The sequence below is a fragment of the Bos indicus x Bos taurus genome, chromosome 11, assembly GCF_003369695.1.
Source record: "Bos indicus x Bos taurus breed Angus x Brahman F1 hybrid chromosome 11, Bos_hybrid_MaternalHap_v2.0, whole genome shotgun sequence".
NCBI lineage: Eukaryota > Metazoa > Chordata > Mammalia > Artiodactyla > Bovidae > Bos > Bos indicus x Bos taurus.
In genome coordinates, this window is record NC_040086.1 from 98,318,968 (window position 1) to 98,334,969 (window position 16,002).

Here is a 16,002-nt window from a genome sequence, read left to right on the forward strand (position 1 = left end):
CCTTGTAAGGCCCTGTCAACACTAGAAAAGTTTGCAAGCATCACCAAGGATGCAAAACTCATGTTCAAAAAGAAAGGCTGTGAGGGTCAGGAGGCTTGGATATGAAGACTAAACACCGCGATGTCCTGTTTTCAGACTTGACACCTCTTTGCACCTTGGTTTCCCAGCTATAAAAATAGATATAATAAAGTTGAAGCTAGTAGAATCAGCTTTATCGTAGTAAGGAAGGAGACTATTTCAAGAAGAGGAGGGTGGGACTTCCCTGGTGGTCCAGTGGCTAAGACTCTGTGCTCCCATTACAGGCAACCAGGGTTTGATCCCTGATCAGGGAACTAGGTCCCACCTGCCACAACTATAAGATCCCACATGCCACAGCTAAGACCCGGTGCAGTCAAATAAATAAATAAAATATTTTTAAGAAGAAAAGAAGGGTGACCCAAGGCATTAAACACCCCAAACAACTTCAGTAGAGTAGTGGGAACAAAAACCAGCCTGCAGAGGGTTTAGGAATGGAGAAAGTAGAGAAGGTAATGGATGTTATTGGGGAGTTCAACATAGGAAGTAGGTGTGAGTGTAAACTGGTAAAACCTAATTGGAGGGTAATTTGACCTTTAAGTGTGGCTCCTCTTTAATCTAGAAATCCTACTTCTGGTAATTTTTCTTGAATTAACAATTACAGATTCACACAGATGTTGAGAGCCAAGGATATTCAGCAATTATTCATTCACAGTAGAATTATAGCAAGATCCTGCAGCCAGCCTAAATTTCCAAGCAAAGTCATGGCACACAACAGGTATTCACTAAATATTGAGAAAGAATGGACAGTGAGCCTTTAGTTAAGTGTGCCAGGTGGAATACAGTCTCAGGTGACCATTAAGAGTGTTGCTGCTGCTGCTGCTGCTGCTAAGTCACTTCAGTCTTGTCCGACTCTGTGTGACCCCATAGATAGCAGCCCACCAGGCTCCCCCCAAATGTGGCAAAATGTTTGCAGCATAATAAGGTTCTTATAAAATGCAATTTATATACATTGTTTCCAGGTGATGGAAGTGGTAAAGAACAGCCAGGCAATGTATTAGACATAAAAGAAACAGGTTTGATCCCTGGGTTGGGAAGACCCCCTGGAGAAGGAAATGGAAACCTGCTCCAGTATTCTTGTCTGGAGAATCCCATGGACAGAGGATTGTGGCAGGTCATAGCGTCACACACAGTTGGACCCGACTGAAGTGACTTAGCATGCGTCCTGGTTTTATAACAATATGTTTCTTAAAAAAAAACAGAGCTGTAGATTCAAATATTGGTAACAGTTGCCTCTGGGTAATTAAAGTTCTTCTCTCTTTGTAGGGTTAAAGTTTTATGTGGTTTATTTGTGAAAAGAAAAGAGAGAATGAATGTCTAGACACTTAGCTGTGCTTGTGAGAGTATTATACCTTGAATGAGAAGGACAGTTTGAAACCGTTTATCTCAGACTGGGACTTGAACCCATGTGCTGAAACTTAAACTAAGCCCAAATCCCACAGTCTTCCAACTGAGATCACAGACCTGGTTTCAGGACCTAATGAAGCTCAGGTTCTTGATGTCTCATCTCAGAAAGAATTCAGTGAGAGAAAAAGTGATAAGTAAGAAGTGGATTTATTCAGAGAGAAACACAGTGTGCAGACAAGAGTATGGGCCATCGCAGAGGCTAAGTACAGAGGCCCCGAGAGGCGGCGTGGTTAATTTTTATGGGCTGGGTAATTCCATGGGCTAATGAGTGGGAGGAATATTCCAACTATTTGGGGGAAGGGGTGGGGATTTCCAGGAATTGGGCCACTGCCCACTTTTTGGTCTTTTGACAGTGCCTTGAAACTGTCATGGCACCTCTGGGTGTGTCATTTAGCTTGCTGACTGAGGATCAAGGTCTGCCATCTTGGACCCATTTGATTCTAATCGGTTTATGTTTTGTCCTGGGGTGACGTCATTCTTTCAAAAGTTGTGCCCTGCCCCCTTCCCTCCTGTTTCAAGTTGGAGAAACATTTCCAAGATGAGAGAGTCTTGAGCAGGCTTATGTGCTAGAAAGGAGGGTACTCAAATGAAGAGCAGGACTCACTGGAGGAGGAAGGGAGAAGAAGGAGCTGTGGGACAGCAGGGATATCTGCATTATTTCTCAGCCCCCTTTCCCCCATCCTGAAGCCACAGGCTCTCTGGCCACACTCCCTGTTACCCTGACAGCCATTCAAACTCCTCCACCGACCTCTGCCTCCCTGTCCCTTCCCTTTACCTGGAGCACTCCTCCCTGCTCTCCTGTTTACCTCAGGACCAGATGCCAAGCCCATTGCTAACTCTTAGGGGACTGAGCTTCTCCACTCTGGAGCACTCCTCAAAACTGGAATTTAGTAACAAGGTAGTAGTGCATGTCTTTGCCCCAGTAGGTCCGCTCCCCTGTCATGGGGACCATAGCTGTCCCCAGAGCCCAGCACAGTGCCTGGAACACACAGTAAACATGAACTGAATGAATGTCTAACCATCAGTAAGGACAGTTTCCAGCCTTGTACATAGGACAGAGCCTCCCGCTCTTTTTTTTTCTGACTTGCAGCTTTTGGGATCTTTGTTCCTCAAACAGGGGTCAGCAGTGGAAACATGGTGTCCTACCCACTGGACCACCAGGAAATTCCTGAACACAGTGTGTGCTAAGTCGCTTCAGTACAGTCTGACTCTTTGAGACCCAGTGGACTGTAGCCCGCCAGGCTCCTCTGCCCATGGGATTCTCCAGGCAAGAATACTAGAGTGGGTTGCCACGCCCTCCTCCATGGGATCTTCCCCACCCAAGGATCTTATGTATCCTGCATTGGCAGGCAGATTCTTGACCACTGGCGCAACCTGGGAAGCCTGAGGCCAGAGACCCTTCTAAATCTCCACTAGGCCTCACCCTGCCTACCGGGTTGTTAAGGAAGCCTCCTGCTTCCTACCTCTACTTCTTGGTGTCAAAAAAAAGTTCAGTAACTGCATGTCCAGAAAGTGAAGTCGCTCAGTCATGTCCGACTCTTTGCGACCCGTGGACTGTAGCCTACCACGCTCCTCCATCCATGGGATTTTCCAGGCAAGAATACTGGAGTGGGTTGCCATTTCCTTCTCCAGGGGATCTTCCCAACCCAGGGATCAAACCCTGGGTCGCCCGCATTGTAGGCAAATGGTTTACCATCTGAGTCACCAGGGAAGTCCTTGTGTGTTCAGAGATTGTTTAAATACATTCAAGGAGGCAAAAACTCAAAAAAGAAGCCATCCCCACTTTAAAACCCTGGTGGCAATTATTTTAGGAACTTTCAGTTCTTTTTAGTAAAATAACTCGAATTTTGAGTGTCTATACCGTGATCCAAGGATGAAACAACTAATTATATAATAATAACACCCCCTGGAGTATGGAGTTCTCAACATGCACTGGAAGCACTTTGCATGAATTCTGACAACATCCTCATAGACCAGGTATTGTTACAATCCACATTTCACAGATACAGGGAAGAATAAAGGCTCAGAGACCTTTGTAACTTACCCACGGTCGTGCATAGCTGGCGAAGTGGAGGTTGGACTAAAACCCAGAACTGCCTGATCCTTTCTTTAGGCAGCCCTATGCTCCTTTCTTTAAACCACTCCATGCCTCAATTTTCTTATTTATAAAATTGAGATGCTAGGCCTATCCCATTGGGTTGAAATAGGACTCGATGAGTTAACACTCGGAAAGCAAGCACACAAAGCCACGCCTAGTATGTTATCAGTGTTTATCAGTACTCTTTAATTATTACCATTATTATTACCACCAAGCCATAAGGGATCAAAGAGACCACACAGAGGGAGACTGGGCCTTAAAAGATGGGAAAGATTAGTCCTGTATTACAGTGTAGGTTCTCAGTGTACACATGCACACATACACACATACATAACTGGTCATCTAAATAAGTGCCATCTGTCACCAAGTTGACACCTATTATGTGCTAGGCACCATGCTAGGTTCTGAGGTCTACGATGGTTTCTGCCCTCTACAAGCTTACAGCACAAGAGAGACGATCGTATAATAAAACCTTGCATCCACTCGGGGTGATGGCCAGGGATGTGTGACCAGCAGAGGGCCTCTGCAGTTTGGGATCAGAAAGAACCTTTGGGAGGAAAGGGCTTCTAGGCCAAGGTCTGAAAAAAAAGAAGTCAGTGTGGCAACGACAACTTGAAGGTGAAAATAGGAGTAGAAAGAGGGAGGCGGGGGAAAGAAAGAGGGAGGGAGTCTTCCAAGCAGTACAGAAGTCTCAAGGGCCACAGAGAATCTGGTGCCTTGATGCTGCAGGTGGACAGGGGCCAGGTCATGAAGATGCTAAAGGGACATGAGGTTTGGACTTTATCACTAGATCACCAGGAAACCAGTGATGGATTTTTAGCAAAGGAGTGACTTATTTGGATTTATATATTTTAATAAGATGCTTGGCTGCAGAATGGATTGTGAACAACTAGATTCCCTTAGACCAGGACAGCCCTACTAATTCTTTATCTCTAAGCTGGGCTCTGGGATTTCCCAGGTCATTCTTTTGTGCTCTGAAAATTAAGAGTCACTTCTTCAAGAAGAATTCCAGAACTATTTAGAGTAAAAGCGGTACCAGAGAAAGAAAAACAGCTTGGAAGAGGAAAATCCCATGCAGTTCTAGGCAGTAGGCATTACCTCAAAGTTACATGGCAGGCTTCCCAGCTCAGTCCTGGGAGGGCTTTACCAGCCCAGGTAAGGGCTTCATTACTTCCTCCACTCATTTATTCATCAAATACTTATCCTACACCCCCTGAGAGTCAACACTGTGCTCCAGAGTAGCCAACACCATCAGTTCCAGTTCTCTCGGAATTTACACTCTGAGCTTTGACACCGAAGTGATTATGGGGCGGAAAGCACTTGGAAGAAGCCTAAGGTCATACCACTGGGGTGATGGAGAGTGGGGTGGGAAGGAAGTGGTGATAAAAGCCCCAACCCCAGGCCTCTCACATGAAGAGCACAAATAACCAGTTTATTCAACAAATATTAATTGAATGACTACCATAAGCCAAGGACTAGAAGGAAATCAAAGCAAGGGAGGGAAACAGAGAAGGATAAGGGTGCATCCCTTGGACTGCAAGGAGATTAAACCAGTCATTCCTAAAGGAAATCAGTCTTGAATATTCATCAAGGACAGATGCTCCAATCCTTTGGCCACCCGATTTGAAGGACTGATTCATTGGAAAACCCTGATGCTGGGAAAGATTGAAGGCAGGAGGAGAAGGGGACAGCAGAAGATGAAACAGTTGGATGACATCACGGACTCGACGGACATGAGTTTGAGCAAGCTCTTGGAGTTGGTGACGGATAGGGAAGCCTGGCATGCTGTAGTCCATGGGGTTGCAAAGAGTCAGACACCACTGAGCTACTGAACTGAACTGAATTTTACCCAAGGCAGACAGGGAAGGCCTTTAGGAGGAGGTGACATTTGAGAAGTCAATTCAATCCCCCCAGGCTGCCCCTCCTTCTGCCCCTTGGCCTCTGCTTCCTCCCAGCACAGGCTCCATCCCACCCCCATGGGAAAGGCCTGGCTCAAAGGTGGACTAAGACAAAGGAGCCTTAATATACTCATTAAAACAGCTTTGTCAGAGCTGGAGTTGGAGAGCTGGAAGGAAGGGAAGGACAATAGGGTAAAATTCCCGCCCCTTCCCCAGCTGGGGGCCCAGGAGGATAAATCCTCCTCCTGGTACTCACAAGCATTGCTATAGGTTCAGCCCCATCCTGGAGCAGCCGTCAGTCCACTCAAGATCAAACAAGGCGTTGCTTTCTCCTTGGACCTGCTGTGTGGGAGCCCCTACGCTAGCCCAGTTAATGATGATTATTAGAATGTCATGGAGGAGAATTTGGCATCTGGCATTGGGGTTTAAAACCTTGGCTTATTCTACAGTTGCTGTGTGACTTTGTGCTTCCTGCCCTTCTCTGATGCTCAGTTTTCTTTCTCTTAGTTCTGCAAATGTTTTTGTTTCCTAGCTCTGCAAAGTGCTGGCTCTTTTTTTTTTTTTTTTTTAATTTGGCCAAACTGCATGGCTTTCAGGATCTTAGTTCCCCAACCGGAGACTGAACTCCACACCCAGTCCCAACCACTGGACTGCCAAGGAATTCTTTTTATTTTTTAAATCTGAGATTGAAGATTTTTCTTCTTAGACCAATCTTCCCTGAAGACCTGATTGAAAGTCTTTCCTTATTATTCTCCGTTGCAATCTTGTTTGACTGCTTTCTTGGCAGCATTCTTAATTCGGTAGTACACACTGACTGTTTCCTCCTTTGCGATGTCTCCCTACTCTATTACACGCTGAGACCTCTGTCTCCTTGGCCTCAGTTTACCTGTGCCAGGCCAGTGCTCACCCATGGTAGGCAGGTCATCAGTGTATGTGCCCACCTTGCATACACATAAGGGGCTTCCCTGATAGCTCGGTTGATAAAAAAATCTGCCCACAATGTGGGAGACCCTGGTTCGATTCCTGGGATGGGAAGATCCTCTGGAGAAGGGATAGGCTACAAACCTCAGTATTCTTGGGCTTCCCTAGTGGCTCAACTGGTAAAGAATCCGCCTCCAATGTGGGAGACCTGGGTTCGATCCCTGGGTTTGGGAAGATCCCCTGGAGAAGGGAAAGGCTACCCACTCCAGTATTATGGTCTGGAGAATTCCATGGACTGTACAGCCCATGGGGTCGCAAAGAGTTGGACTCGATTGAGTGACTTTCATTTCGCTTCACTGCATACACAGAACGTGGGATGATTAAAATACTGGCCACATCTGGTTATGGTGAGGCTACAGGGCATCTGGCACCTGAAAGAGCTTAATAAAAGGTAGCTGTAATTAAAGCATCTGGTTCTGAGCATGCTTTTTGTATTTGGGGGCTGGTTGTGACCCCACAGAGGGAGACTGGAAGTAAAGCAAGTGGATATTCACTATTCCAAATGTTACAGTTTGCATTATACAGATTACAAACAAACAGCTGCGGTTCAGAAATAAAGAATGATTTGCTGTGCAGCTGAGTATATAGATTTGTTTTGTTTTTAGAAAGCAAACCAGAACTCAATACATGAAGTGCCCTTTAATCAGTTACCTTGTCAGGTTATCAGGTATGTATTTATTCTGGGACTAGAGTTTAATTCCGTGTGATAACAGTTTCTTCTGGAACAATCTTTTTAGTTTGATGGCCCTCAAAAATAAAAATATCCTCTGTCCCTTGAAGATGGATTTGATTTTGGGAGTCCAGAGTTATTCAGAGACAAAATAAATGATTAAATCAGGATTTAAAAGGTTGATCTTAAAAAAAAAATAAATAAATAAAAGGTTGATCTTTTTTTGATTTATAAAATGGGTTGTGAACACGACTTTTGTTCCAGTTCATTTAAAAGAATAAACCCATAAGAATGCCCTCAAAATTTCCAAAAATTGAAGCAAAATGAAAGAAGCCAGTTTCACTACATATTAAGAAATAAAGTAAAGCCAGACATATTTATTTATATGAAATACCCAGAAAAGGCAAATTTATAGAGATACAAAGTGGTTGCCTGGAGCTGGGGGTGAGAATGGTAGGAAGTTTCTTTTTGGGGTGATGGAAATATTCTAAAATCAGATTGTGGTAATGTTTACATAGCTTTGTGAATTTACCAACAATCATTGAATCGTATGCTTAAAATGAGGAAACTATATGGCATATAAATTATACCTAAATGAAACTATTTAAAAAAGAGAGAAAATAAAATACTAACATAGAATGTGGACTTGATCCTGGGATAATCACAGCATGCATGCATGCTAAGTCACTTCAGTCATGTCAGACTCTTTGTGACTCCGTGGACTGTAGCCTGCCAGGCTCCTCTGTCCATGGGATTCTCCAGGCAAGAATACTGGAGTGGTTTGCCATGCCCTTCTCCAGGGGATTTTTCCGACCCAAGGATCAAACCCACGTCTCTTATGTCTCCTGCATTGGCAGGTGGATTCTTTACCACTAGTGCCACCTGCGAAGCCCTGGCATAATGAGAGGTATCAGTTTAACTGAACAGCAAGTGCAGAAACAGACTTAAGTATACGTTTAATGTATGTCAAAAGCGATATTTCAGAACGGAGTCGACGACTTAAATTGCTCAGTAAACAGTGTGCTTGAACACATGCACTCCACTAGTCTATGAGTTTTGTTTTTTCAAAATATTTATTTACTTGGTTGCATGCAAGAGACCCCAGTTTGATTCCTGGGTCAGGAAGAGCCACTGGAGAAGGGATAGGCTACCCACTCTAGTATGCTTGGGCTTCCCTGGTGGCTCAGCTGGTAAAGAATCCGCCTGCAATGCGGGAGACCTGGGTTCGATCCCTGGGTTGAGAAGGTCCCCTGGAGGAGGGAACTGCTACCCACTCCAGTATTCTGGCCTGGAAAATTCCATGGACTGAATAGTCCATGGGGTCGCAAAGAGCTGGACACGACTGAGCCACTTTTACCTTCACCAGGTCTTAGTTGCGGCATGTGAAATCTTTAGTTGCAACATGTGGGCTCTAGCTCCCCGACCAAGGATCAAACCCGGGCCCCCTGCATTGGGAGGGGAGAGTCTTAGCCACTTGATCACAGGGGAAGTCCCTCGTCTATGAGATTTGAATGATGGAACTGTATCGTTTTCATTCGTGCAACTATAAGGCCTAGCTTAGTGCCCGACCACATATAATATCCATTCCTCAAAAGGCTGAGCTGTAAATTCCTTGCAGTTTTCAAAGTCTTAGGCAAGGGAATTCTCATCTTCTAAAGAAAAGAATCCTTGCAAATACTGTCCCCAAACCAAAGCTTCTCTCTATCTAAAATGTATATCCAGACTTCCTTGGTGGTCCAGCAGTTAAGAATCTTCCTGCCAATGTAAGGGATATGAGTTTGATCCCTGGGTTGGGATGATCCCACAAGCCATGGCGCAAGAAAGCCCATGGGCCACAACTACTGAGCCCATGCTCTAAAGCCGACGAGCCGCAATCACTGAAGCTTACGCCCTGCCACAAGAGAAGCCACCGAAAAGAAGCCGGTGCACCGTTGCTAGAGAGCAGCCCCCGCTCACAACTAGAGAAGCCTGTGCGCGGCAATGGAGACCTGAAACTACATCCGTTCTACTTGGAACTCATTCTTCTTCTTGTTTTTAAACTCCAACAATTTTATTGAGATATACTTCACATACCATAGGCTTCCCTGGTTGGCTTAGACAGTAAAGCGTCTGTCTGCAACGTGGGAGACCTGGGTTCGATCCCTGGGTCGGCAAGATTCCCTAGAGAAGGAAATGGCAACCCACTCCAGGACTCTTGCCTGGAAAATTCCATGGACGGAGGAGCCTGGTAGGCTACAGTCCATGGGGTTACAAAGAGCTGGACACGACTGAGCGACTTTTCTTTCTTTCCTTCACATACCATATGTCAGTTGTTTAAAATGTATGGTTCAATGATTTTTAGTATATTCACAGAATTGTGCAATCAACACAACGAATTTTAAGACATTTCATCATCCTGAAAAGAAATCCCATACCACCCCCTCAATTATTGCTGATCCAGTTACATCTCACCTTCTCTGATTTCTGCCAGTAGATTTGTTTGCTTTGTTTTCTCTAGTCCTATAGAACTATGTTCATATCTGTTATAGTTTTTGATATGAACTAGATCTCATTCAGGACACAGGCATGTCTTAATCAGCTGTGAGTTTTGTATGCTCAATATAGAAAATAGAGATCCTGTTACTACCCACAAGTCCTACAAGACCAGAGCCTCTAATACTATCTGAGCTCAGCAGCCATCATGTACCCCATTTCAGTGACCTGACCTCCTTGCTTCTCCTGGAACATGTTCCTGCCTTAGGACTTAGTCTTTTTCATTTCTCTGTCTAGAATGCTCTTTCCCTGAAGGTCACAAAGGCTGCTGTTCACTTCTTTGAGGTCTTTCCCCAAATGCCAGCTCATTAGAAAGGCCTTACCTTATTATCTGTATTTGTCCATAGAACTTTTCATAATCATTGCTGCCTGGCATATATTAGACATTCAATAAATACTGACTGATTGAATGAATGAATACGGTTCCATGTAAGCAAAATTTCTTTTAAATATGTAAATTCCAGTATTTCTTTTGTCAACATTATGAATTGTAGCACCAGTTCTATTGAAAACAAAAGTGATATGTAAACAGTTATTTGGGTAAAATTCAACCTTATGAACCTCAGTTACTCAGTGAGAGATGGCTTATGTCCCATCCATTCTTACATTTGCCATCACTCTTAACTGGAGCTTTCTCATAAAAAGACTAAATCAGTGTATATTGACTAAAATTGTAATTTGAAAAGATATATGCACACCTATGTTCAGTGCAGCACTATTATGGTAGCCAAGGCATGGAAGCAACCTAAATGTCCATCACTAGATGAATAAAGAAGATGTGGTATATATATACAATGAAATACTACCCAGCCATTAACAAAAGGATGAAATAGTGCCATTTGCAGCAAGCTGGATGGACCTAGAAATTACCATACTAAAGTGAAGTGAGTCAGAAAGAGAAAGACAAATAGCATATGAAATCACTTATATGTGGAATCTAAAATATGACACAGGGAACTCCCTGGAGGTCCCAGTGGTTAGAACTCAGCAATTCCACTGCTGGGGGCCCCAGAGAGGGTGGCACAAACTCCCTGGTTGGGAAACTAAAAGCCTGTAAGTCACGCAGTGAGGTCAGTTAATTAATTAAATATAAATAAAATAAAATACGACACAAATGAACTTATTAACAAAACAGACTCACAGACCACCAGGGAAGGCCTCTTAATTTTCTAAGTTTTAATACAAATACTACTGTTAACTTTTTGTGTTTTGGCCACACCACATGAGACCTTAGTTCCGAGCCAGGATCAAAGCCAGCCCCACCCCCGCCTCCCACCTGGCCCCTGGGAGCGAAAGCCCTGAGCCCTAACCATTGGACCACCAGGGAGTTCCCTACTATGAACTTTTTAATAAGTGCTCAGGAGCCAGAGCACAGTGAGAAGGCAATGAAAGAGGTATCAAATGACCTTCAGGCCCTGGCACTCATTTAAGACAAAATACTGCCTTAATCCCTGTCTCCTTTGTGTAGTATGACAGGGAATTTAGCAGGAAACGACCACCTACCATCTCATAGACAACCCGTGGTGTGTTCTGGGCTCACCTGGCAATCGTGCTCTGGGTGGTAACCCATTTGCATCATATTAAGGCCAGCATTGGTGCAGAGGAGTCAGAAAGACACTGGTTTTTTTTGGTTGTTGTTTTTTTTTTTTTTTTCCCACAGTGATGGCAAGACCATTCAATGGTGTAAGAATGTTGTTGTTGACTTGCTAAGTCACGTCTAACTCCTTTCGACCCCCTGAACTGTAGCCTGCCAGGTTCCTCTGTCTATGGGATTTCCCAGGCAAGAATACTAGAATGGGTTACCATTTCCTTCTCCAGGGGATCTTCCTGACCCAGGGATCAAACCTTCATCTCCCCCATTGGCTGGTGGATTCTTTACCACTGAGCCACCAGGGAAGCCCAAGACACTGATTTGTTTGTTTATTATTATTATTCCCATGCCACAAGGCATGATCTTAGTTTTCTGACCAGCCTGTGCACCCTGCATTGCAAGCACAGAGTCTTAACCACTGGACCACCAAGGAAATCCAGAAAGATACTTGTTTGAATCCTGACTCTACTAACCCTGTTCCTTTGATTTTTGGACAAGATTCTTTGAGTGTCAAGTTTTCATTTGGTTTGACTCTCCCATCTGTAAAACAAGGACATAATACTGTCCTAGAAAGGTTAATTGGAGAAGGCAATGGCACCCCACTCCAGTACTCTTGCCTGGAAAATCCCATGGATGGAGGAGCCAGGTAGGCTGCAGTCCATGGGGTCGCTAAGAGTCGGACACGACTGAGCGACTTCATTTTCACTTTTTCACTTTCATGCATTGGAGAAGGAAATGGCACCCCACTCCAGTGTTCTTGCCTGGAGAATCCCAGGGGCAGGAGAGCCTGGTGGGCTGACGTCTATGGGGTCACACAGAGTCGGACACGACTGAAATGACTTAGCAGTAGCAGTAGAAAAGTTGACAGGGAGGGTTTAAAAGAATAATACTATTGAAATCCTCTCATACAGCTATGGGTATTAGGGGTGTTTTGGAAAATTCTGGTTCCCAGAGGCAGCCTGGCCTCAGGGTTATGGAACATCATGATCCTGTCAACTTTTGGGTGGGGCGGAGGGAGGCCTTTGCCTTGCCACCTTTTCTGCAGCCAGTTCTGGAGCAGAGTTACACGTTGCCTAGTAACACCTCTGGGAATCCAGGAAGTTCAAGTTTTGGAAGCTGCAGAGGAAAGGAAAGGTGGGGTCTTGCATGTTTGAATTTAAACTCACAAGTACCAAGTAGGTGCTGTACTTAGATGATTTAAGTGCCTCCAAGTACCAGAGCTCAGGTAATCTTTTGTTTTGCTTTAATGTGATACATACATAGGGGTTTCCCTGGTGGCTCAGTGGTAAAGAATCCACCTGCCAATTCATGAGATGCAGGTTCCATCCTGGGTTGGGAAGATTCTCCTGGAGAAGGAAATGGCAATCCACTCCAGTATACTTGCCTGGGAAATCCCACGGACAGAGGAGCCTGGCAGGCTATAGTTTATGGGGTGGCAAAAGAGTCAGACACGACTTAGTGACTAAACAACATAGATACAGAAGGTTCAAAATGTACAACAGGGTGAAGAGTGAAACATCTCCCTGCATCCCTGTCCTTTCATTTCTTACCACCCAGTTCCCTCCCCAGGGATGACCAAGTTATCATGGTCACAAGAGTCCTTTAAGAGCTATTACAGGTATACAGGCAAATAAGTGAATGTGTATTTTTTTCCTACCCTCCCTTTTACGCAAATGGTAACATACTACCTACTTGGTAGGACTTTGTTATTTCACTTCACCACCTGGCTCTGATTCCCCATTTGGTTCCACAGTTGCAGCTCACTCCACTGTATGGGTTACCCCTTTTGGTTCCCTGAAGCCAAAAGAAGTTATCAGGTTGTTTGCAATCTTTCACTTTTATGATGTTACAATGAATTGCCTGGCACAGGTGCAATCTCATTTACCTATAAGATAAATACCTAGGAGGAGAATTTCTGGGTCAAGGGTATGTACGTCTGCACTTTTGATAGTTACTCTGATGGTTAGATTGCCCTCCAAAGGGACTGTATCTATTTAAGGGGCCATCTTCCAGGTAAGGTGTGTTTAAACTTTTGGATCTCAGATTGGAGGGTTAAAAGAAAAAAGGAACCTCAAGATAGCTGGCATCTATATGGGTCTCACGCAGAAGGCAGTGGCAACCCACTCCAGTGTTCTTGCCTGGAGAATCCCAGGGACGGTGGAGCCTGATGGGCTGCCATCTATGGGGTCACGCAGAGTTGGACACGACTGAAGCGACTTAGCAGCAGCAGCAGCAGCAGCAGCAGCAGCAGCATATGGGTCTCAAGAAGCTCCTTTTGCTATTCCTAGTTGACCCCTTTGTTCTTTGTTTCTAAAAACTGAGCCAGTGCAGAGTCCTGTTAGTACACATCCTCTGGCTGCTACAAGGAAGGGATTTAGGGTTTGCTTCTCAACTTTCAGAACTGTCCTTTGCTGATACTTCCAGTAATCTGCAGCTAGGGTGTCTGTCCTCTCTTCTTGCACACATCCTGCTCCTTCTCCACTGCTCTGACCATCCAGCCACCTATTCTGTGGCTTGGGGGTTAGCTGACTCCCAGTTTCATCAAAAGAGAGTTTTTGTTTCCCACAGTTTTTTTTTTTTAGGACAATTTCTTTGGTAAAAACAGGGAAAAAAATGACTGACTGTCCTTATATTGAAAATCCTAAACCAAAAATGCTAGTATTATTATCACCCATTTTACAGGTGTGGACACTGACACTTAGGCTGATTAGAAAGTGCATCTCTCTGAGAAAGTGACCGCAGAACTGTGGTTCCCACAATCATTCAGTTATTCCACCCATGACCTTAAGTGAATCCCTTCTGTCAGGTCTCAGTTTGCGAACCTGTGAAACCAACACACTTGAGACTTCCAAAATGTCTTAGAAGAAGCCCAAAGTTCCCCAGAAGCCGTCAGAGAAGGCAAGCAAGGGATGGTGATGGTGGTGTGCAGTCTTTCACCAGAAAACAACTCAGCTTTTTATCAGTATTGACATCACTGATTTATGTTGATTTGTTAAAAAGGGTAATTAATTGGTGAAAAAAAGGAAAAAAATTTGCACTATCTCAGAGGTTGGAAACTCATGGCTTGTAGGCTGCAAGTGGCCTGATAACAGGATTTATTTGGTCCACAAAGTTTTTTTTAATATATATTTATTTATTTGGCTGTGCTTAGTCTTGGTTGAGGCATGTGGGATCTAGCTCCCTGATTAAGGATTGAACCTGGGCCCCCTGCATTGGGAAGGCAGAGTCTTAGCCACTAGACCACCAGGGAGTGCCACAAAGTATGTTTTAAAAAGTTTAACTCAAAAAAAAAGTTTAATTAGAGCATGAGATGGTTGGATGGTATCACCAACTCAAGGGACATGAGTTTGACTAAACTCCAGGAGATAATGAAAGACAGGGAAGCCTGCTGTGCTTGGAGTCAACGGAGTCCATGGAGTCAAGAAGAGTTAGACATGACTTAGAGATTGAACAAACAAAACAAAAAGAATAGAGATTTCATATAAAAATGTGTATCTCTGCCTGATCTTGAGAAGAATCAGAGATATGGCAGCTTGGGGTTCACAAACCAAGCACATTGGTGTAGCAAACCCCGGATCCAAAACTGGATCTCCAGGAAGGACTCTATAAGGCCCTCAATGCCCACTTTGGACGATATCCCTCCCCAGGACGAAGGTAACCACATTCAAACTTCTAATAGCACAGATCTGTTTCGCCCATTTTTCTGCTTTACGTAAGTGGAATTACACAGCCTGTCCTATTTCGTGCCTTGTGCCTTTACTCAACATTCTGTCTGCAGGCTGCATTCTCATTATGGATGTAGCTGTAGTTCATTCGCTTTCATAGTTTTAACACATTCCATTGCACTTATCTCACAACCTATTTATTCGGCTGTTGGTAGACACCTGTATCCTTTCCAGATCTTGACTGTTATGAATCTCGCTGCTTGTGCACATTCTTGTACACATTTATCATGCATATTGGTGCACACAGGTATGCACTTCTGTTGGGCATGAAGCCAGCTGTACAATTGCTCTGCACTGGTAGAGCTGCACATGGTTTTCCAGAGTGGTTGTATCAACCTATCTTTCTTCAACTGCTATGAATTCCAGGTGCTTCCTTACTCAGTTATTACCTGACAAGCTCTGAAAGGCAGTGGGTTTGGGGACTCCCAGACAAGCTGCCTTCTACAGGTTCTTTTAACTCCTCCCCCCCCCCCCTAGTTAATCTATTGATTTGACTGTGCTGGGTCTTAGTTGTGGCACTCAGGATCATTAATTGTGACATGCCAACCCTTACTTGAGGCCTGTGGGAGCTAGTTCCCTGAACAGGGATCGAACCTGGGCCTCCTTGCATTGGGAGCATGGAGTGGTAGCCACTGGACCACCAGGGAAGTCCCAACAGGTTCTTCAAACTCTTAATCTTCTAATCGTATCTGAAAGGATGGATGGCTGCGCCCAGTTGTCTCAAGGATAACTGCTTTTGCTCTTCCTTTGTAATTTTTGACTGGATTCTTTCAACATTCATTTATTTCTCCAAGCTGAAATCTAACTACCAGGGAAGTAGTTAGCCAGACATGGGGGTGGGAGTGGAGAGACTGAAGAATGTTACAGGCTGAGGTAAGGCAAGAGCACGCTGAAATCCTCCAGAGGCCAGAGGAAAAAAAGAGGACAGGTCCAAGTTCTCATTGAGGGCAGTGCTGCCTCCAGAGAAGATCTGAGAAAGGACTGGAGGATCGGTCATTGGGGTTTCAAGTCGAGACCAAGAGGGT